This window comes from Amblyomma americanum, chromosome 1, assembly GCF_052857255.1.
Source record: "Amblyomma americanum isolate KBUSLIRL-KWMA chromosome 1, ASM5285725v1, whole genome shotgun sequence".
NCBI classification, from domain to species: Eukaryota; Metazoa; Arthropoda; class Arachnida; order Ixodida; family Ixodidae; genus Amblyomma; species Amblyomma americanum.
This window is the reverse complement of record NC_135497.1, coordinates 61,635,084-61,656,689: the sequence shown is the minus strand read 5'-3', so window position 1 is coordinate 61,656,689 and position 21,606 is coordinate 61,635,084.

Genomic DNA, 21,606 nt, shown 5'->3' with positions numbered 1-21,606 from the left:
CGAAAAAAATCAAAATGGCCGCCGACCAATAGGAGAGAGGCAAATGATATACTTTTTGAGACAATTTCGATTGAGACTGATCCGTAATCGCGCCCCTGGGCTCCTCCACCACGGCGGAGTTGATGGGGATCCGGCTAGGGCTGGACCTGCTGCTCACCCTCGGCCCTCCGCCGCCCAGGAGTGCTCTGCTGTGCGACTCCCGCGCCGCCCTCAGCCGCCTGCAATCTAACGCCCGCGGTACTCCACTAGTGCGGGAAATTCGCTCGCGCATCGAGCGCCTCGCGCAGAGAGGTTGTGCCGTGAGTGCACAGGGGGTGCCCGGTCACTGCGGCATCGCCGGCAACGCAGAAGCTGACAGCCTGGCGACCGCTGCACACCAACTACCTGCCAGCGATCTGCCCCTTGCGCTGGAGGACGTGCGTGCGGCCATCCACGACCATCTCCGAAAGCAGCACCCTGACCCACGCATCGCAGCAGGTGAGCGCATCGACAGTATCACCGGCTGTCGCGCACTTACACGGTCACAACGTACAATGATCCTCCGCGCGTGCATTGGCTGCGTGTGGCCCGGGGAACGACGGGTGATCTATGTGACGGATGCGGTGCAGTGGAAACACTAGAACAAATGCTCCTTCACTGTGCCGCGTTCGCCGATGCTCGTCGCGATATGCTCGCGGCCTATAGGGCGCAGGGCATACTACCAGACTCCATCAAGACGATATTGTGGCCGCAGGGCAGTGCGCGCACTCGTGAGCGAACATTGGTGAGCCTCTGTGCATTCCTCGAACACACGGGCTTGACGTCCCGTCTGTTCTCAGTCAGGTAGTTACACGCAGTGACCGAACGCTCCGCGAGTTCTACCTTGAACGATTAATAACTGGACGCTCCACTCCAGTTGTAGCCAACACAGTACTGTGTGCGTGTGTGATTTAATTCCTCTAAAATGAACTATCCACACGCACAACCTGGACACATTTCTTATTGTGCAAATAGTTTGTACATATTACTTCTCCCCTATCCTCTCTTCCTGTCCCCTCACCTCTTTCATTTCATTTCTCCATTCTGCCTGCTATCCTTTATTTCCGCTGCCCCAGCTCAGGTGCTTCAGTATCGATGGTAGATGCCGGGGCTAGCAAAAATCTTTTCCTTCCTTTTTACTATTATTTCAATAAACAACCACTACCACGCGAAAAGTGTGTGCATTGATTCGGGACACTGTAATTTCGGAGAAACCGAAGAAAACAGGCATGCAGGTTCCACGCTGCCGCGGCAAAGAGGTATGTGCAATAAACACCGCGTTGTTATCTGGTTCTTGCACTCCGAGCATAATTAGGACAAGTAGTGGAATGACGATGAGTATAGGTCATCTTAAAAACTAATTTTCGCGTAGCAAAGAACAGGCGAATGATGGCGTGGGAATCCTGACAATCGAAGCTAGAGCCACTCGTTATACATCTGCCGCAGCTTCAGCTTCGGTTTGCTGGCGGACGATGTCTCTTCTTGTCGATGGTGGTTGATGTTCATCGCATTAGAGAGGCATTTCCCTTCCAGACGTTTTTTAAGCTAACTCCATAGCACAGCCATGTTTCATCTACACAGCGCGAGAGAAACGACTGTCGAGAAAGACGAATGCAGCAACGCATGTGACAAGCGCTGTTAGAAGTCAACCGCACCAAGCATCACGAATAAAAGTGAATTACGGCATAATTTGCTACAGTACGAAACAGTACTTGATACACACCGTCAAAAAAGCAGTACTATATACATTTTGGACGCGCTAATGTGAAACCCCAGAACACCATGGGCACCTCAGAAGATAGTGGCCTCGCCCTCGCTCCAGTTATTCGGTCTAAACATAATTCGGTAAAATTATGACTGCGAAGTCGGCTGCGTGGTGAAGGTTTCCAGCTATTCTTTCTAAAATTTATCCCCCGCTGATGGTATAACTTGGAATTAGAGCGCGACAACGTGTATCACAACAAAGAGGAGAGCTGACGACGCTAGCGCAACGGGACGACACAGAGCTGAGCAGACGAGGCTCCGTACGTAGTGTGTGTAGCGACGTTCTGTCGTCTGCTAGTGTCGTCCCGTAGCGACGCAATGGACCCTTATTTTTGAAACGTCTTTCCCGAAGACTTTGCTGCTCTCCTCATGCCGTTGACGGCGCAACGGGTAGGCATTGTCATGAAAAAATACGAGAACGTCGAAAACACAAAATGCTAAGTGGAAAACGAAAACTAAAACTGAAAAACCGTGCTGAGCTCCGATTTCGTGCTCTGCCAAAGGCTGACTTCCGGAACATGCCGCTCAACTTCCGGTGGCTTCACTTTCGATGCGCCCGATGCGGCATCCAGCATCCTAGTGGGCATCAGTGGTCTGAACTAAAATCACCAGCAGAGGCGGAAGGAGCCGCCATCGCACTTGCGCTTGCCCACTCCACCACTGACAAAAACATAAGCGAAATTTGCAGATTCCCAGGCCACATACCGCCGCTACCTAACGTGTTCGCCGACGCCGGCACACACCGTTTTCTTGCCACAGTGACCTCTCTCGACCGAACGGTTACTCTGTCGTGGATCCCTGGGCATTCCACGATCCCCGGTAATGAGCGCGTTCATGCGATGGCCCGAGAACTCGCCTCCCAAACCCCGGATGATCAGGCACCCAACCCTGCGCAAGAGGCCCCATCGGTCCTTTATACATATCATCAAATCACCGCATTCTACAAACTCAGCCGTATGACATTACCACCACCCCACAGTACCTTGGATGGATGGATGGATGGATGGATGGATGGATGGATGGATGGATGGATGGATGGATGGATGGATGGATGGATGGATGGATGGATGGATGGATGGATGGATGGATGGATGGATGGATGGATGGATGGATGGGTGGGTGGGTGGGTGGGTGGGTGGGTGGATGGATGGATGGGTGGGTGGATGGATGGATGGATGGATGGATGGATGGATGGATGGATGGATGGATGGATGGATGGATGGATGGATGGATGGATGGATGGATGGATGGATGGATGGATGGATGGATGGATGGATGGATGGATGGATGGATGGATGGATGGATGGATACGGCTGAACCCTTTAAATCGGGCGGTGGCTCAAGCCACCTAGCCATGACTTATGAAATTTTACTCTTCTCTTGAATTTAGCCACCAATCAGATAACCTCCGCTTGGTTACTTCTACCCGCTTAAAATCTACTTTGTCGCCCTTACCCAGCGCCACATGGTGACAATAACAGACGGGCTGCTTTAGTAAACCCTACCGTCTCTCAAGCTTCCACCCCACATTTCTTGCTCATTGTGACACCTGTGGCGTTCCCAGATCAACACGTTTCTACTACCTTTGGGCAGTACCCCCCATCTACAATCCCGCTAATTCTTCCTGGGAGGTTGTTTTACGGACCGCTCAGCCAGCCGGCGAGAAAAGGCTGGTGGATCGGACTTTATCTCAAGCACAAGCCTGTGGACTCCTGAACCAGTACGGGACAACCCTGGAAGATTTTTTTAAAGCGAAAGCTTTACTGGCCGCCGGTTGAGCAGTTTCGCGTGATCCCAGGAGAGCCGTGCTGCGCATGCGCGAGGAGCAGTGGCCACACACGGAGCATTCCTCTTTCTCGCTTTCTAGTCGACACTACGCATGCGCCACTAGTCGCACCGAGCCACAGATGTTCCACCGCTGCGCAGCGCCGCGCCTTTGCACCAAATCCAACTTTCAATTTTCAGTTCTCTTTCATCTTTTTCCCTCCCACCTTTATCCCTTCCTTTACGGCGCGGGTCGGGTTTCCACCGAGATTTGTGAGACGGTTAATGTGTCCTTTCCATTCCTCAAAAAGCAATCGAAAACCAAACAAATCAGGTGAGGCGACGGCGTTCATGGAGTTCATTGGCGTTGACAACTTTGCAAAACCGTTCATTTTCACGAAAGAAATGGCACACAACCGGCTCCGTGGGTCAGTGGAGACCTCGATCTCGCTTTCGCTTTCTATATCCTGGATTAGCTGGGCTAATCCACATTATTTTTTTTCCTTTTTATATGTTGTATCCGTGCGTCCATCCATTCATCTAGACGCCGCGGCTGACTGGTCCCAGCTCCAGGGAGAGACAGCACAAGCAGTACTGGTCGATGATCTGAAGTGTACACCGGCGTCGACAGCAAAGCGACAACGTTCGTCTGCGACAGGTATGCACACAGCGCTTCAGGCACGTAAGCGCAGTCCAGCCCGCTGGCAGATACTCTGCGGCGCCATGTCTAACAATATTGGCGGCCGTTCAGTGCCTCGTCCGCATCCACCAGCGAAAACTGCTGTACAAGGCGCCGAAGCTCCCGAGCGTTCCAGCTCGACCGGCTCCACCCAGGGCCTCGCGCATCAGCACAGGCGTCAAGGATGCATTAAGTCTCCAACTGCTATTACGTGGCACCCATCGATAAAAAACACATCTAAGTTTTCATAAAATTCATTACTGTGGCTTGCGTTAGCCGGCGCGTAAACACACAAGACGCGCAACATAAAAGTTTAAAACGCAGTTTAAGGCTAAAACGCGGCCAAACCCGTCATTTGTTATCGTTACGGCATGGTCTCGCAGAAAATCTCTAATTAGAACTATTACTCCAACGCCAACCGAATGCGTGGTGGCACTGGGGATGAAGCAGAGCAACAGCGTTTAAAGGCTGTTACGTCTGCCAACGCGGTAGACTTTCCCTTGTACGCATCGCTTAACAACAGTATGGAATCCTCAATACATACACAGAAATTTGAAGCTACGGCGCAATGAACCCGCAATTTAACGCATTGCCTGCGAAGTGTCGCAGAGAAGTCTGCCAATGTACACAAGATATTCAGAGCCTTTACTGAAAGTTTCCTAAGCTAATTCGTCCAAAATTTCTCATCTAATACTTGCCGTCACTGATCCCACCAAACGTCACGTTTCTTTAATGCAAGAGCCTGCAAGCACGGGGATATGTACTAGAAATGCCTGGTAAAGTGCCGAGAAAATGTTTTCTCGCTGCCGAATCTCCGCACACACAATCAAGGTAGCCAGCACGGTGTCTCGAGCCGTAGACGGTCGGACTTAACGGGCACGCGTTTGTATCACTCGTTGCCATAGCAACCCTGACGTCAGGCGGAGGTGGTGTCCAATCTGAACGAGCCGCAAGGCATGCTGGGTACTCCGACTTCCAGATCGTTCGGCGAGATGCGTGTACAGTGCTCTGATTGAATTCGGCTCTTCACGTGTTAATACGCGCGAATAAACTCGTAAGAAAGGTGAGCAAGCTTTACGTCCATTATCATGTCCGCGCTCGACGTTCCGTATTTGAATTAATGATAATAATAATTGGTTTTTTTTTTGGTGGAAAGGAAATGGCGCAGTATCTGTCTCATATCGTTGGACACCTGAACCGCGCTGTAAGGGAAGGGATAAAGGAGGGAGTGAAAGAAGAAAGAGGTGCCGTAGTGGAGGGCTCCGGAATAATTTCGACCACCTGGGGATCTTTAACGTGCACTGACATCGTGCAGCACACGGGCGCCTTAGCGTTTTTCCTCCATAAAAACGCAGCCGCCGCGGTCGGGTTCGAACCCAGGAACTCCGGATCAGTAGTCGAGCGCCCTAACCACTGAGCCACCGCGGCGGGGCTTGAATTAATGACGAAAAACTTTGCAAGTGCGAAAGTTTCGAAGAGCGTCGTCTGTTCGCGCATAAGTTTAGGACGCATAATTTATGCGCTAAAATTTCTCTTGTTGTTGCCCGGCTGCTACATTGATCTCTAATATATGTTAGGGTACATATTTCCGACGGCTTTCGCGCTACTAGGCGCTGAATATATGGACTACCAGCAGCCGTAGCCTAGCATTACGTATACGAGCGAACTGCTGCGCACAGAGTGACGACGACGCCGAAGAGTTTGCATCATGCAAATCCTCGGAGGACTTGAGGTACTTTTTCTACACCAGCCGCGGTGGCCTAGCGGTTAAGAGACTCGGCTACCGAGTCGGAGGACCCGGGTTCAATCCGGGACGCCGCGGCCGCGTTTCGATGGCGTTGAAGCGCGAAAGGCGCCCGAGTGCTCTGCCATAGAACCCTTCTAAACTAATCCGGAGCCCTTCACTACGGCGTCCCTCATTGCCCATGTATCGCTTCTAGACGTGGCACCATACAATTTGCAATAGTTTGTCATTTTCTAGTCTACAAAGCTTTCATGTGCACTACATCGGATCTGCAAGGGTCCCTTGCCACGCGGTAGCACCGGAGCTGAGTTGCCTGCAAGCAAGGTAGACCGCGTTTTAGTTGCACTAAAATTGGCACATGCGGCACGTCTAGCTCGTCCCAAAAATCTGCACTTAAAGATGCTTCACAATCTTAGCAAAGGTGCACATGTTGCACTGTGGTTATGCGCTTGTCAGCTGAACTGCTTTTGTCCAATATTTGCTATGGCTTATGGAATAATTACTGCACTGGCTGGCATGCATAACAACTGTCAACAGAAAATGAATCGTCTTTGACGCAACTGCATGAAAAATGTGTGTCATTTTCAGCACAACTGCATTGTTTCTGCCAGTACGAATTGCACCGAGAATGCGCCCATACTTTGTGGCTGAAAACCGCTACTGATGTGCGTCAAGGGCATAAGAAAGGCAAGTGATATAGCAGCTATTCCAATGGTAAAATGGTGAAGTCAGATGACACGCAACGATAGTGCGCTAGAATAAGCCTTTATACATGGCCAAAGCATAAATCCCAAAAATCGCTAAAAGTAGATGCTAATGAGTCAAGAAAAAAAAAACAAAAAGAGGAAGAAACATTTCTGCGTGATTTGGCATTAAGTATAGCGGATGCCTCGGATCGCATTTATCAACTCCGGTAAGCTTAGAGGAGTCTGAGCGTTGTCGCAGATTGCGCCACGAAGCAAAAAAGGCTCCTAAACTCTAAAGGCTTCATCGTCGGCCCGAAAGCTGGAATTCTGGCTTCAGTCTCGCGTTAGACGGACGCCTATTCCTTTGCGCCCTGCCTGCGGTGCGTGCGCTGCATGCTGTCACGAAGTCGCGCCGATCGACTCAGTGGCGAGATTTTGCGGCGGTCAGGCAAACGCGACAGTGTATCTGCCGCTGATAGTGTGTGTCCCGAAAAAGACCGGCTGAGAGTCTACAGTGCTGTTTAACGACGGCAGACAGTCGGCGAGGAACGGAGCTAGGCTGCCTGCCATAACTGGGCAGCAAAAGCCGCGTGTTTCAGTGCAGCACGGCTCTGCGAGTACGTCACTCAGCTATAGGCAGAGCTGTGCGCCTCATTAAAGGGAGTGCGGGCTGCGTGACAACGTGCCCACTTATGCAAACATGCATGGCTAAAGGTAAAGCACAAACGACGAAAAGACAAGAGAAGCAGATGGGACAGGTGCCGTGTTCTGTCGTTTACGCCAACCCAGCGCTCCCTCAGGATGCGGAGGGGATGAAAACAGGTCCCGAGTGCGAACTAGATGTGGAAGTTGAGACCACGCGGTTAGGACGAGAGTACGACACCACGAGCATTTGCTTATTTGCCTCTTGTCGTCATCTTAATCGTGCAGTCTTAACTTCCCTCGAAATGAACGAACCTGTCAGCAAGAACGATCTGCCGTCCAGATAGCTAAATCGAGTGGCTTATAATGCACAGTTTCCTGCATTCGTCTGCAGTTTATTGTCTGGTGTGCACTGCTTTCCACTTTTGTCAGAACTTCGCTTCGCTGCCTGCAAACGCTTCAGATGTTTAATGCCGATGACAATAAGAATGCCATCTATCGCTGCAGGAACGACAAGAAACACCGGCCACAGCAACAGCAACGCAGCAGACGCGTGGCTTCGTTCCTGCCGTCGGTGGTCAGCCTTCGGTAATGCCGAAGGATGAGGTTCCGGTCCGACGAAACGCTGCTTGCCTTCCCAAGTCTGGGTGCTCGTATGCGCTGAGCGACGCATGCTGAATAAAGTACCTCCTGTTTCTCCTCCACCTCCCGCCTGTTAAACCCCCGCACTCGTGTTGTACCACCGACCCATCTTCAGGTACCGGTCACAGACTGTTCCTCTGGAAAAAGCCTGGAGGCACTGCCATCGGTCCCTCTGCGGGCAGAGTGAAAAGGCGGGAGTTGCCGCCACTACTCTGCATTTGCATGTTTTACGATGGCCAAGTCCGGCCGTGTCATGGCATTCCGTTCCTGAGCAGGAGGTCGCGGAGTGGAATACCGGCCGCATTTCGGAGAAGCTGGCCCAGCCTCATCTGGAGCGCGTGTCGCCGCCGACAGAATACGTCACGAAGTGTTGGAACACCTCGGAGACGAATGTATTAACGACGTAGGGATGGCATTTTGCAATTCGCACGCTGCCCAATCGACAGCAATCTCAGAGCCACGCAGCAACTAACGTCTCCTTGCGCGCCCTCATCCATGTCCGCAATGACGTGAAAATATTTACTCACACCGAGGGCGTTAGAGCCTTTATTCACTCACGTGTAGCATCCAGTACTTGTAGTAGCATCCAGTAATGAGCCCAACAGGTCGCAATGCGACATGTCGTTTTTAATTTTTTGTCAACTGTCTCAATGTGCGAACGTACGCGCTATAAGCGACACAAGAAGACAACACACATACGACACAAGGGCAAACTAACATGCAGTTGTTTGCGCTTGCGTCGTGTGTGTGTTTTCTTCTTGTGTCGCTTATAGCGCGTCATTCGCATAATGATCAACCAACTGGCCCCGGCGTTAGCTTTGCTGTTTTAATATCAACATCATTGAAACTTGCTTCGGTTGCCAGACAGGCGCGGGTCTGCGTCCATGGCGCCTCCACGGCAATTGGCGCCGAGTGGCGCTGCGGTCGCACTATGCCAAGGAGGCAGTAGAGTCACTGGATAAGTTTTAAAACATATCCAATGACTCTATGAGGCAGCAACGGCTGTTGTCATAAGCGCCATAAGCTGCAGGAAAAGGGAAAACTCGTCAGTCACGCACGCCAGCTAAAGATTTGGTCATCTTTACCCTGTCCGTTCTTCATCGGTTTGGTCAACTCGACGAGCTTTTATTCGCGACTTATCTCTAGCCAATCCGCCGCGGTGGATGAGTGGTTATGGCGCTCGGCTGCTGACCCGAAAGACGCGGGTTCGATCCCGGCCGCGGCGGTCGAATTTCGATGAAGGCGACATTCTAGAGGCCCGAGTACTGCGCGATGTCAGTGCACGTTAAAGAACCCCAGGTGGTCGAAATTTCCGGAGCCCTTCTCTACGGCGTCTCTCATAGCCTGAGTCGCTTTGGGACGTTAAACCCCCATAAACTATAAACCATTTATCTCTAGCCAACGCAGCTTCCTGACGCTCTCTGTCGTAGGGATCGCTAGAAGCTACCCGGCGCCTCCAATGCTCAGTCGAAGAACTCGCCCCGGTGAACGTTTCTGGCTATTTGTCTCACGTGGTTAGTCACGTGACACAAGTGGCAAGTGCGGCGCAGCGACGGAACGAACGGTAACAGATGCGGCAAGTCAAGTGGTATGACGTCACAGCCACACCTGCGGCGATCCTCCAGTTAGAGGTCAAATCCAAGCGTCATATGTCTTTCAGCTTTGCATGCGGGAAGTGAAGCTTTGCTCCAAAAATCAATTTTTCTAAAAAATGTGATGCCCCGTTCGTAGTACGGCGTTCCAAATGGTGCCATTGTCACCACTTCGCGCACTTCTGCGTGCGTTCCCAGACACCCTTAGAGCGTGTGGGGGTAGCGGTCTCGGTCACAGTGGAGATGCCCTCGACTCAGCGTGGCAGGCTCAGCCGGAGACCAGCTACCAAGTGACAAGGGGGTTGGTTGGTCGTTTGGTGCCCGGATTTCTCCGGTCGCAATTCAGAGAATGGGTCGGAGCCAAAGGTTCACAAAAGAAAACAGTTGACACAGCTAAGAGACGATACAAAGGAATTTACTATCACTCGTACGAACACACACAGAGAGATTCACAAATTCAATACAACGCGTGCAAAGTAACCCTTGAGAGAGATAACAATTACACAAAATCTTTGCACCTGAAGTGCACAAATACAGAGAGAGACAAACAAACAAAGCACAATTTGTTCACCGGGCATGCGACAGTCCGACGACCTGAGGAGCACGACGGGGCCGATCCGCAGACTGGCGCACGTTGCCTCGCTGGTCCGTCCTTGGCTGGTCGAGTGGTGTTCTCCCGGGAGTCGAGCGGGCGCGCTTCTCGGAAGCTTGAACGGCGGCTCGGGCTAACAGACAGCGGTTGCAGGGCCGGCGTTATTTCGACCAGGTGAAAATAACGGAAAGCCAAGCCAAATCGTTATTCCGACCTGGTCGTAATAACGAAAGCGTTTTTTTCACCCATGGATTATAGATTGGCTTGGCGTCATTTGTGATTTGTGGATCGCGGTCGTGCGGGCGCGGGCGTCTTGCATCGCTTGCTTGTTTGGTCGGCCTCTGGATGCTCTGGACGTGTGGTGTGGCACAGTCGTTGTGAAAGGACGCTTGTGTGGTTTGTGGGCTCGCACTTGTGTAGTGCATGTGCCTTCGAAGGCGCTCCAGAAAAATGAGTCTTTTCGAAGCTTTCTCAGGAAAAACTTGTCGTAATTGACCGTATGAAAATACGCTTTCATTTTGCGTAATATATGGGTTGTTCGAGTGGCCATATGTGCGCTCATCCGTTCCGAGCTGTCGCCTTGCATGGCCAGGATTCTGGTTCATCAGCTCCTAGTTCACAACGCCGCCACCACGGGCCGCATGAAGTTGAGCTCCTCCTCCTTCTCTTACATTCTTCCTCCCGGTTTGAGAGAGAGACGCTAGTAAGCTTCGCCCATTGTCCGCTTTGTGTGTCCTCCCCTCAAGCCAAGCTCCTCGGGAGGGGGGCACCCTTCGTGTTTCTGTTTTTTTTTTCCACCCAGCGTGTTCGAAACGGGCTGACTGTGCGGCTCCCCTAGTCTGTTTCTTTACTGCGGTGCAAGAAAAGAAAGAAGTCGGGTTGGGGTTGAAGTGGTGTACACGCCCCGTCTTTGTCCGACTTTGAGGGGCCATTTGTCAAAAACTACTGGCGGTATATATGCACATCACACAAGATATGGCTAAACGTTCCAGAATTGTGCCAAGGCCCAGCTATCACTCAATGAGTCCAGAGCATAATGCGTGGAATAGAATTTCTTTAGCGCTGCACCCAACTTCTCCCCGTGGGACGGTCTGTGTCTTCATGGTAAATGGTGTTTTGCTGTACAAAAAATCTGATGACTGGTGACAGAACAGAACTAGCGGCCGTATAAGCATCAGTAAGAACCTTGTTTTGCGCATTTGTTTACACGTCAGTGTTTTTATTTTTTCGAAAGAGGTTGCAGTTATAACCTGACTCACCATAATTGTCAAGTTTTTTCGCAACGGGGAAAAAAATTACGGACAACAATTAAGTCTACTGACGAGCTGTGAAGGAGAAAGCTTGCAGCGTGGTGTTCGGCTGCGGCGATGGCGTGCTGCTCTAATGCAATGGCCAGCCAAGCTGATCAGTTCACGCCGCCCGAATGGAAGTTGATGAAGGCGACGATACCCAAACCCAGCTCGAGCCCCTGTGCTTCCTTTTTTCGAGTTGAGTTGAGTTGTCGACAGAAGGACGAAAGGAAAAGCACGGGCTTGCATACTGGCTCAATGCGGAGCCACGCCCAGCTGCCTGCGTGCTGATAGTAGGAGATGAAAGATGGGAGTAAAGAGACAGAAGAAAAGCGCGCGCAATAGCCCGTAGGCCACGGGCCAATCCCGGAGGCAGTGCAATACCGGGCTGACCTGTGCCAGAGTGCGTTACGCCAAGCACTCCGCCATACTTTCAAAAATATGCGTAACACCCAAGCCTGAAGGGCCCATATGAGATATTAAGCCAGGTATGTGAATGGCATCCCCCTTCGAAAGCGGACCGGGGATTGAGCCACACCCGAATACTCGATCCTGTGCTTCCTTGCTATCGCTCCCCTTTATATTTCTCCTCGATATCATTTCCCTTTCTCCTCCGCCGGCTGCAGCTCGGGTGGTTAAGATATTAGATAGCAATTGCCACGGCCGGCAACATTATTTTCCTTCACTTTTGATGCGAAAGCTTCACTATGCTACCTCGTAACGATTTCGCGGTGCTTACGGTTTTGACCTTCAAGTGGGCCAGAGGTCAGCCCTCTCACGGCGTGGTTCGAGCGTCCACCGATATATGTGAGACAGTTACTGCGCCATTTCCTTTCCTCAAAACCAATTTTAGAAACTAACCTTGAAAGTAAAAATTGAAAATTGGTTTTTTGAGAAAGGAAATGGCGCAGTATCTGTCTTTCATATCGGCTGACACCTGAACCGCGCCGTAAAGGGAAAATGGAGGGAGTGAAAAAAAAAGAAGAAAAAGGTGCCGTAGTGGAGGGTTCTGGAATAATTTAGACCACATGGGGATGTTTAGCGTGCACTGACATCGCGCCCTATCCACTGAGCCAATGCGGCGGGTTCCCTTCGTGGGTGCGGAACCCACTTCGGAAAGTATTTTATTTACGAAGCTTAATTTTTCTTTTTCTGATTAGGTCACGTGGTTTTTCCAAACCTCTGGGGAGGACAACGCCTGATTTTCCTCCTTATGAGCTGCTATGCGGGAGACGAGGGCAAGGTGTATGGGGGGCGATGGCGGTTACATGAAACTGGCTAAGGGAAAATCTTCCTTCATTGGCACCGCCGAAGATGCAAGGGATCTAAATCTAGCTCAGAACGATCTCCCATGGCTCCGGACCCTGGTTTTAAAGACCTAGAAACCCGGCCCACCTCTTGCATCGCCCAATCAACAGCAAACTAACCCATCATTGGTTTACAAACTTCATGGCACGCCCTCCAATTTCGGCAAGGTTCAAACCCTCTCCCTGAAATACACAGCACATCTAAATTGCTATAAGAAAATGTAATTCCGGGAATGAACCCTCGAAATGCTTGGGCCAACAGGTTTACGTGCCACGCCCCATTCTTCCACAGTATTACTCAAACTCCCTCCCTTAAAAAGTAAAAAGAGAAACATATGAAAATACATCAAAACATTCCCATGCGGCTCCCAGCTTTACGCCAATTACCGATATTCAACCGATCGCTACCGCTGCGAGTAGTAGACTACTCGTCTTCGGGACGACTGTTGACAGGCGTCCCCGCAAAATCTGGAAAGAGGCGCCAGCCTGTCGTTGCTGCCTCTGAACACGCTTCAGCGTTTCGTTAAGCAGGCCCGCTTCTCGGGACCCGTTGGTATGCCCCATCCTCTGACTTCGACGCCGTCGCGGCTTAGACGCGGCGTCTGCTTGCCGCGTCCGCGCTGACCATGCGCTATGCTACGCTATCACTGCGGTGGTTTCCTTAGACGGGCGAAGGGGGGCGGGCGGTTTCGGGAAAACGTCTTGGCTCCTTTCCTCTGGCTCGGTCTTTGCCTTCGCCGGTCTACGCCCGCTTGCCTCGCCATGCACGCTTCCTGCTGACGGGGATTAACAGGGAAATCGCCGCATCTCGGCGCCGGGCTGTCGACAAACCCTCGGATGGTTCGAACCTCGGCTTTTTAAGCCCTCGTGTTGAAGACATCCGGGTCAGTGGCTGCAAACCATGGATGTAAGAAGCGGGAAGTGTCCCCAGGGAGAGATTAACATTCTTCCCTGTCTGTTGGATGTGCCACGACTCAAGTAGAAGCCTCCTGTGCGGGTTAGCTTCGGTTTCCAGTACATTAGTGCCGTCAACGTCCATTCGGTGGTCGCATGCCTCGCAGTGTTCGGCCGCAGCGCTGCGGTCACGGTTCATTTGTCGGACGTCCGCTTTGTGTTGCCTCATTATTTCGGCGAAGTTCTTCGTTTCCCCTATGTACGATTCCGGGAAGACCGAGCAGGACATTTGGTATACAACCTCTTGGGCCCTTTCTTTTGGGTGACGGCCGTTTGGGGGGGGGGGGGGAGAAGGCGTCCGATGGTGGTAGTCGTAAAGCCACTCAATAGACTGTGCGTTGTTAGCACCCTTCTTTACCGAGAATGCGTGCCAGCGTCTCGCTCACGCCTTTCACGTATGGAATGCAAAACGTTTCCACTTCTGGCGTGTGTTTCTTCCATGCACATGCACATGTGTTCGCCCCGGCTAAACCATTCTTATTTTCTGAGAATTTAAAATTGTCCACCCACCCCTTCCACCAATGCAGACACCATTGCTGCGCCTTCGAAGTTGATTTCCCGGACTTTGGGACGTTAAACCTCGTAAAACCAAACGAGTGAATCCCCCACAATAACGACCAAAATAAAGTTATGGTCTGATACATATTTCCTTGTTCTGTTGTGCGAAAAACTTTTTTTGACTGTCGATATTTTGTTCACTGAAGAGGGCTAGGTCGGGCTGGTTGGTGAATGTTGACGCAAACGACTGGACATCATCAACGGTACGGAAGTGAATACAGACACCATCGCATGTGTATGTGTTCTTCTTTTCTGTCCCGTCTGTTAGCGCATTTCAGTCGTTACCAGCAACATGTATTTTTTCTTTGCCTATATTCATAATAATTCGAAACTATTCAGTTCGCAGGCAAAAATGCGATACTCGCACACCCTATAAGGTTCTCGCTCTGAAAGAACAAAAGTCACTGGCTTTTTTCCTCCTCTCTTAGTCTGTCCAACAGCCATTTCTCAGGCGCCAATACACGCCGCGAAGGCGGGCCAAGACCATGTGGATTGAGTACTGAGGAGAACAGAACGGCGTCAGAGGCATGTAGTGGTGGTTTTATTGAAATAATGACGAAAAGGAAGGAAAATATTTTTGCTAGCCCCGGCATATGCCATCGATACTGAAGCACCTGAGCTGGGGCAGCGGATAGCAGGATAGCAGGCAGAATGGGGAAATGAAATGAAAGAGGTAGAAAAAAACTGTGTTATACTCTGGTGCTTCTTTGTGCGGACGGAAAGAATTTCGAGGCGTGAAGAAAAGAGGTTGAGGGGCGCTGAACGGACAACTTAAACCGCGAAGAGAAGTTCTGGGAACCTGGAAGAGCTGCAAGCCATGAAGAAAAGTCCCCCGAGAGCGCCGCTGTACTCCGACTGCCGTTAACCGGACCCTGCTTCCAACACGTGCTCGAGCGCCCGTGAGCTGGCGCCGATGTATTTGGACGGCGTCTCCAGCAGTGGGCATACGTAGACCGGTTCTGTCGTATGTTAAGAGCGCCGACTTTGGGCGCGTGCACCCAAAAACGGCCCTTGGAGCACACTTGCAGAATATCGAGCGTCCTCTACAGTTTGCCAGCCAAAAACCCTCGTTTACAGACGGCAATCTCGCATTCTTGTACGAAAAATGAGTTTGGAGAGGTCCCTTTATCTGTATGAGAGAGTAGACGAAACAATCACGAGACGAATCACATCACGAAACTATGTGCTAGTGCCTCCAGATCACTCGGATTCATCAGGCGATCACTTTCCATGTCCACCGCAGCCACCAGACAACTGGCATATGAAACGTACATTCGAACTAAACTAGAATACGCCTCAACAATATGGAATCCTCACCAAGCCTACTTGATAGATTCACTCGAAGCCATCCAGAATCGGGCAGCACGCTTCATCACCTCACAGTATAAATCTCAGCTCAGCATCACAGCGTTGAAATCATCTCTCGGCATCAAGTCATTAGCCTTTCGCAGGAAAACTTCAATTCTTTGTCTTTTTCACAAACTGTACTTTAACTTTCCAGCACTTCGAGAAAACCTTCTACGAGCTCCGGTACGATCATCTCGTCGTTTATTTAACTCCTTAAGCATACAGCGTTTGCACGGCTCCACCAATTATTTCAATAAATCTTTCCTTCCCAGTGCTATAACAAGCTGGAATAACCTCCCTGAACACATTGTCATTGAGACTAATCCTTCCAGATTCAGACAGCTCCTAATCGACTATCTCAACGACAAATAATTTTTTCCTGCACCCTATGCCAGCTTCCAAGCCCTGCTAACTGACCATCCTGTGCTACTTCCAAAGTTGCAATTTGTTTTTGTTTATATTTCTGCTACACTCTGTCATGACGTGATTATTTGAATTTGTTACTTCTGTCTTTTTTCGTCTTGTTCTACTTTTCTGTTCTATATTTTCTATATTTTTCTGTATTTTTATATTCCTTCTATATTTATATTCATTCTATTTATATTCATGTATGACGGCTGAACACCCCTGTACCACCCCCCCCCCTTATGTAATGTCCCTGACGGGACCCTTAAGGGTTAATAAATGATGATGAAAGGATGTGAGGAGCGGGTCGAGATAGGTACTCGTCAAGAGAATTCGGTCATTCTAGCTCTTAGAGGTGGCGCGGCGGTAGTACGGTACTGCGGACGAGGCGGTGATGGCGCCGATGCCATAGCGTGAGTCTTTATGGAAGCAAAGCGGCTTCTTTAAAAATCACACCAAAGGTGTCACAACGTAGAGTCTAGATAAGCAGCAGTAAATGATTCTTGGTCATTAATACGATCCTATGCTTGAGTTTGGCTGCTTTACAGGCTAGAAATAAATCTTTATCGATATTCGCATGGAATCGCTAGTTCGCAAGTGCCGCGCGCGCAATAACCGCGTCGTTGAAACTTGCGAACTTAGCATGGTGAAGTGCGATGAACACTTTGAAGCGTAATTATTTTGCGCGTTCACTTTCTTTTTCTTTCGGCACTTATCCGAAAGCGTAAATAAACTACTTTAATGACCCAGACAGTCTAACGCTATGTTTCGTGCCTACACGAGTGCGGCCCTTACCCGCGTAAATGGGGTATGTGTATTTATTGTGTGCTGGCCTTATAAGGATACCATTGAAAAAAAAAATCAGCAGTTGGTAACAATGGCCATTCCGCAGCGTAATATTACAGCAGTGATCAAAATCAACTTTTTAATGTTGGACTGCATCAAACAGCCAGAAACATCAAAATCCTTGAGCCTACAATTTCGACGTTGATTTACTGCTTGTTTAGGTAAACAGAAAAGTTTTACAAGTGGTCTACATTTTCTCGCGGAGGAATTCTGTTCGGTGGCCCTGAATGTGCGCGTAGCTTTAATGCAGACTAATTTCCGACTATATATAGTCCATCTGCAGCGTACGTTGGTCGCATATATGCGGTAAAAGAAGAGGCAACGTAGCTGTTGTTTGAAGCGGCAGCCAGGGGGTCATTCGAGCTTTATAGTACAGTCGAAGTTAGCGCTGAAAATGTGTTTTTGACTGGCGGGCCCCGCCGCGGTGGCTCAGTGGTTAGGGCGCTCGACTACTGATCCGGAGCTCCCGGGTTCGAACCCGACCGCAGCGGCTGCGTTTTTATGGAGGAAAAACGCTAAGGCGCCCGTGTGCTGTGCGATGTCAGTGCACGTTAAAGATCCCCAGGTGGTCGAAATTATTCCGGAGCCCTCCACTACGGACCTATTTGTTCCTCTTTTCTTTCACTCCCTCCTTTATCCCTTCCCTTACGGCGCGGTTCAGGTGTCCAACGATATATGAGACAGATACTGCGCCATTTCCTTTCCACCAAAAACCAATTATTATTATTATTATGACTGGCAGGGGAAAACGCTGTGATCGAGTGAGCAGACGACGGTTGCCAAGAAGCGTTCACAATTATACAACCACTTTACGCATTATATCCGAGAAATATATGTACATTGTGAAGTTCTTGCCATTCATGTCGCTCTTTAGCAGTCACGTCGTGGCCAGAAAGCCGTGTTTAATCTAGACCAGAATGGACTGAAGCTCGATGAAAAATGTGTTTGCTGCTAACGCTCACCTTAAAATATTACCATATACACCATACTATAGCTAAGTGTTCAAGCACTGCACTGCTTTCATGCAGCTGTAATAGGCTATGTTGGCAGCATGAACAAAATTCCGAACAGGAATGCGTTGACGACATGGTGTCGTGGTGGTGTTGACGACATGGTGTTAATCAGCAACGAGTATGTTGCTGATTAACAGACGGGTCATTAGGCTGAAACTCGTTACCAACCTGCAGAATGAACTTAATCACTGCTTTTTGAACACATTACATGTTGGCAGAAACAACATGTTTGCTATTTGGACTGTTCGCAAATTGTTGAATAACAAAATATGCTCATTTTTGACGCGTATCTTAGGCTCCAAACCACTGCGAGTGCACGCGCCGCGCAGAGTGATCACCGGCTCGCCGCTTCAGGTAGAGCCCGCTTTGCGCCCCCACCGTCGCTGAAACGATCGAAAACATCATTGTAACCTTTCGACAACTTCTTTTTTACAGCTGGTGGCGACCGTCGGGGCTTCATGTTCCCGCAGGATAGGAGGCAGCCCCCCTCACCTTTTCGAAACAGAATACAGTGGAGGACGACTGACTCATCTCTCCTCATTCTAACCCCGTTAGTCAGCAGAGCAGCAAGTGAAAACGCGGTTTGCTAACGTGGGTTGTTGGAAGAAACCTTCCTTTAAGCCAGCAATTCTGCAAGTTGTCCATTCACTTCTGAGAAAATGAATGCTGCACGTCAAGAGTACCCTGTCAATAGTTCTTTGTGTTTGGTTGGCCTAGGGTGCAGTGACGCGAGGCAAAGATCATGTGAACCGGCTGTCTTTGAAAAGGAGTTGGTTGGGAGGTGTTTCGGGAAAGAAAATGGCGCAGTATCTGTCTCGCATATCGGCGGACACCTGAACCGCGCCCTAAGGGAAGGGGTAAAGGAGGAAGTGAAAGTAGAAAGGAAGAAAGAGGTGCCGTAGTGGAGGGCTCCGGAATAATGTGCCCATCGAGTTGGGGCTTAAGGAAAACATTTCCAACGCGCTGCCTTTTTCAGTGAGTGAGCAGATGAGAGCCACGGCCACTCGGTGATGCGGTTCCATCGAGTGGCCGCATTGGTACCAACCGTTGCCTCCACAAGCTGGTAGAACATCGGGCTAACGGGGTCGCATTTTTCATTGCAGCACTGAGGCTTCAATTTTGGATTTCGACGTGGCCTCTTTGTATGTCTGAAATTTACTTGACCTGAAATAAAATAATCGAAAATATTTTACGGCCGCGAGTGAGTTTCGAACCCGAGGCGGCGAGAACGCATACGTTTTGCTGGTTACTGCGTTAAGCGTGGCCCGCATGGAGCGTTTTTCCGGGCGATTCGCCGGCGTCGGCGACAGCGGAGCGCTTTTTTGCCGCCGTCGACTGCCACACCGCCGCAGCCGAACATTCTGCGTCATAAAATACCAGTCTCTTGCGCTGTACTTTGGATATCGTCGTCTTCATCAGCTGCATCTATGCGCAACGGAACCGAACACTGAAACAGCACTGAAAACCTAAGTGCTAGCACTCCTAGTTGCAACTGGCGTAACCACGCTAACTCGTCCGAAATTGATTTTGGTGGCACTGTCTACCTGTGCCATGCGCTGTGCTTTTAACAAGGCTGGTGGAATTCCTTAGTTTGACAGAAGGCAGTAAAGAATCTTCTGCAGAAATTCTGATGTCTTTTTTGGGAAATATTTGTCTGCGTGTGGAGAAACCCTTTGCCAGGACTGACACATTAGCGGTTGTAAGTTTTTTTTTGTGACAGCCTGGAGGCAAGTGTGCGTCCATGACCTTTCCGGGCCGTTTTCGCAGAGGCGCCGACTATGTCGTGCAGCTCGTGCTTCGCACCATAGGCAACAAAAACATAGCGCATCCAAAAAGCAACCATGGACTGCGCTCCACGATTCGAGGAAAAGTAAAAGGAGAAAAAACAAGAAAGGCAGACAAAGGCACAGCAGGAGACCCCTCCCCACTGTCCTTTTCTTCCTCCCTCTTACCACCCTGCTACCGGCTGCCCGTGTAGCTCTTGAAAAAGAATTTCTCCGTACCTATGCACCCAATTCTTGCATATTTGTTTTAAAATCAGCGACAACAGCAATGACACATCGCTTTGAGCATGCGGCTCGAGGACGGTGTGTGATTCGTTCCGCAGTGTCGCCGTGTACCCACTGATTTCCAATGGGTAGAAGTTTTCTCGAAGCCTGGCGCTTGGTTTCTTTGAGTTGAAGTGCTCGGAAAATAGTCTTCCACCTAACATCGTGTTGAAGAAAACACTTCAACCCATTGCGCTTGGTGCGAGGTTGCCAGTGCGCCATTAAAACTCATCATCAGCAAAAGAAAACATTTCTAGGCAATGGATACCCAAGATTCTTCACTCGATGTATCATCTAAAACTGAAAAGGATGCAACGAAAACAACTCGATATGCTTATGCTAAGGACACGCTGGTGGCAAAAACGCGTATGCAGTTAGTACGTAAAGGCTGTCTGCGAAACCTTGGCCAGTGTTCTCAGAAAGGAAGGGATGCAAACTACACACAAGCCGGACATCATTATCGGAGGCCTCCTGTGCCACTTCAAAGACAGTCATCCCACCCCAAAAAAGGCCTAGAGGCGCCAACTCGAATGGCCCTTCCTGGGCGTACGCGCTCAGCGTCCGCGCTCTTAGCGTAAGCCGAAACCGGTCTGCGCATGCGCACTGCAGGAGACGCCAGCAAGCCTAGGTGAGGCGTCCGTGCTAGATGTCGGCATCAGCGCGCGGGCGCTCGTGTACGCGTTGGAAGGGGGGTCCGGTTTATAACAATGGAAGGATCGCCGGGCTCTCGGTGGCTCTTTTCTTCAAGGCCTGAAGCTATTTCAGGTTCCACGAACTTTTCTTCGCGGTTTAAGTTGTTCTTTCATCGCCCCCCAACCCCTTCTCTCCACGGCTTGAAATTCTCTCCGTCCGCTCGACAGGGGAAGGGAGCCAGCACCAGGAACATGGAGATGCATGACACATTTAAAAGTCGCTGGATCGTTCCGTGGAAACGGCTCCCTCTTCTGACTCCCGCGGTTTGTGCGCTTAAAAAGCCGCGCTAACTCCCCGGGAGTCACACATCCAAGAAGTAGTAGTTTGCCAACAACTTCAGAGGCAACAACAACTGACGAGAATACAAAAAGGAAGCTAAAAATGTTGCCGGCCCAGCGATTGCTATCTAATCCCTCAAGCACTGGAACTGCAACCGGTGGAATTAAAAGCAAAGAGAGAGGATAGCGAAAAGTAGATAGGAGAGCGGCAGAAAAAAAAACGAGGGTAGGTTGGAACTTATGCAAAAAAAAAATATGTTCGCGCCACTCGTGCCAAAGTGCTTATGGGTATTGTTGCACATATTCGCAACACGGTAAATTCACCGCATATTCAGGGCCGCGAGCATGTAGCGTCCTGTCGCTAATGAATCGCGCTAGCGGCGCATTGCACAAACGGGTTGGGTGGAGTGCCGAGTCACCGTACTGGAGAAAACCAGTAATCTTTTAAACATCGTGTTATCCGACAATAACTTCTGTTCATTTCTTAGCAGATTTAAATTATAATCAAGAACATTTAACTAGAGTTTGACTCTTGATTGCTGCTCTGGGTAACGGCGTAGTTACTGGCTTGCCGAACTGATGGCACACTCTTCAGAATAGTTCCCAGCATGCCACTCTATGAAGTCTTCGTTAGCGGCTCATCCTTCACGTACATATTTGACAGAATTGCCGAAACTAGCATCGATTACAGCAATGGTAAACCCCTTCTCGACGGCGAACGATCGAATCGTGAGAAGCACTTTAC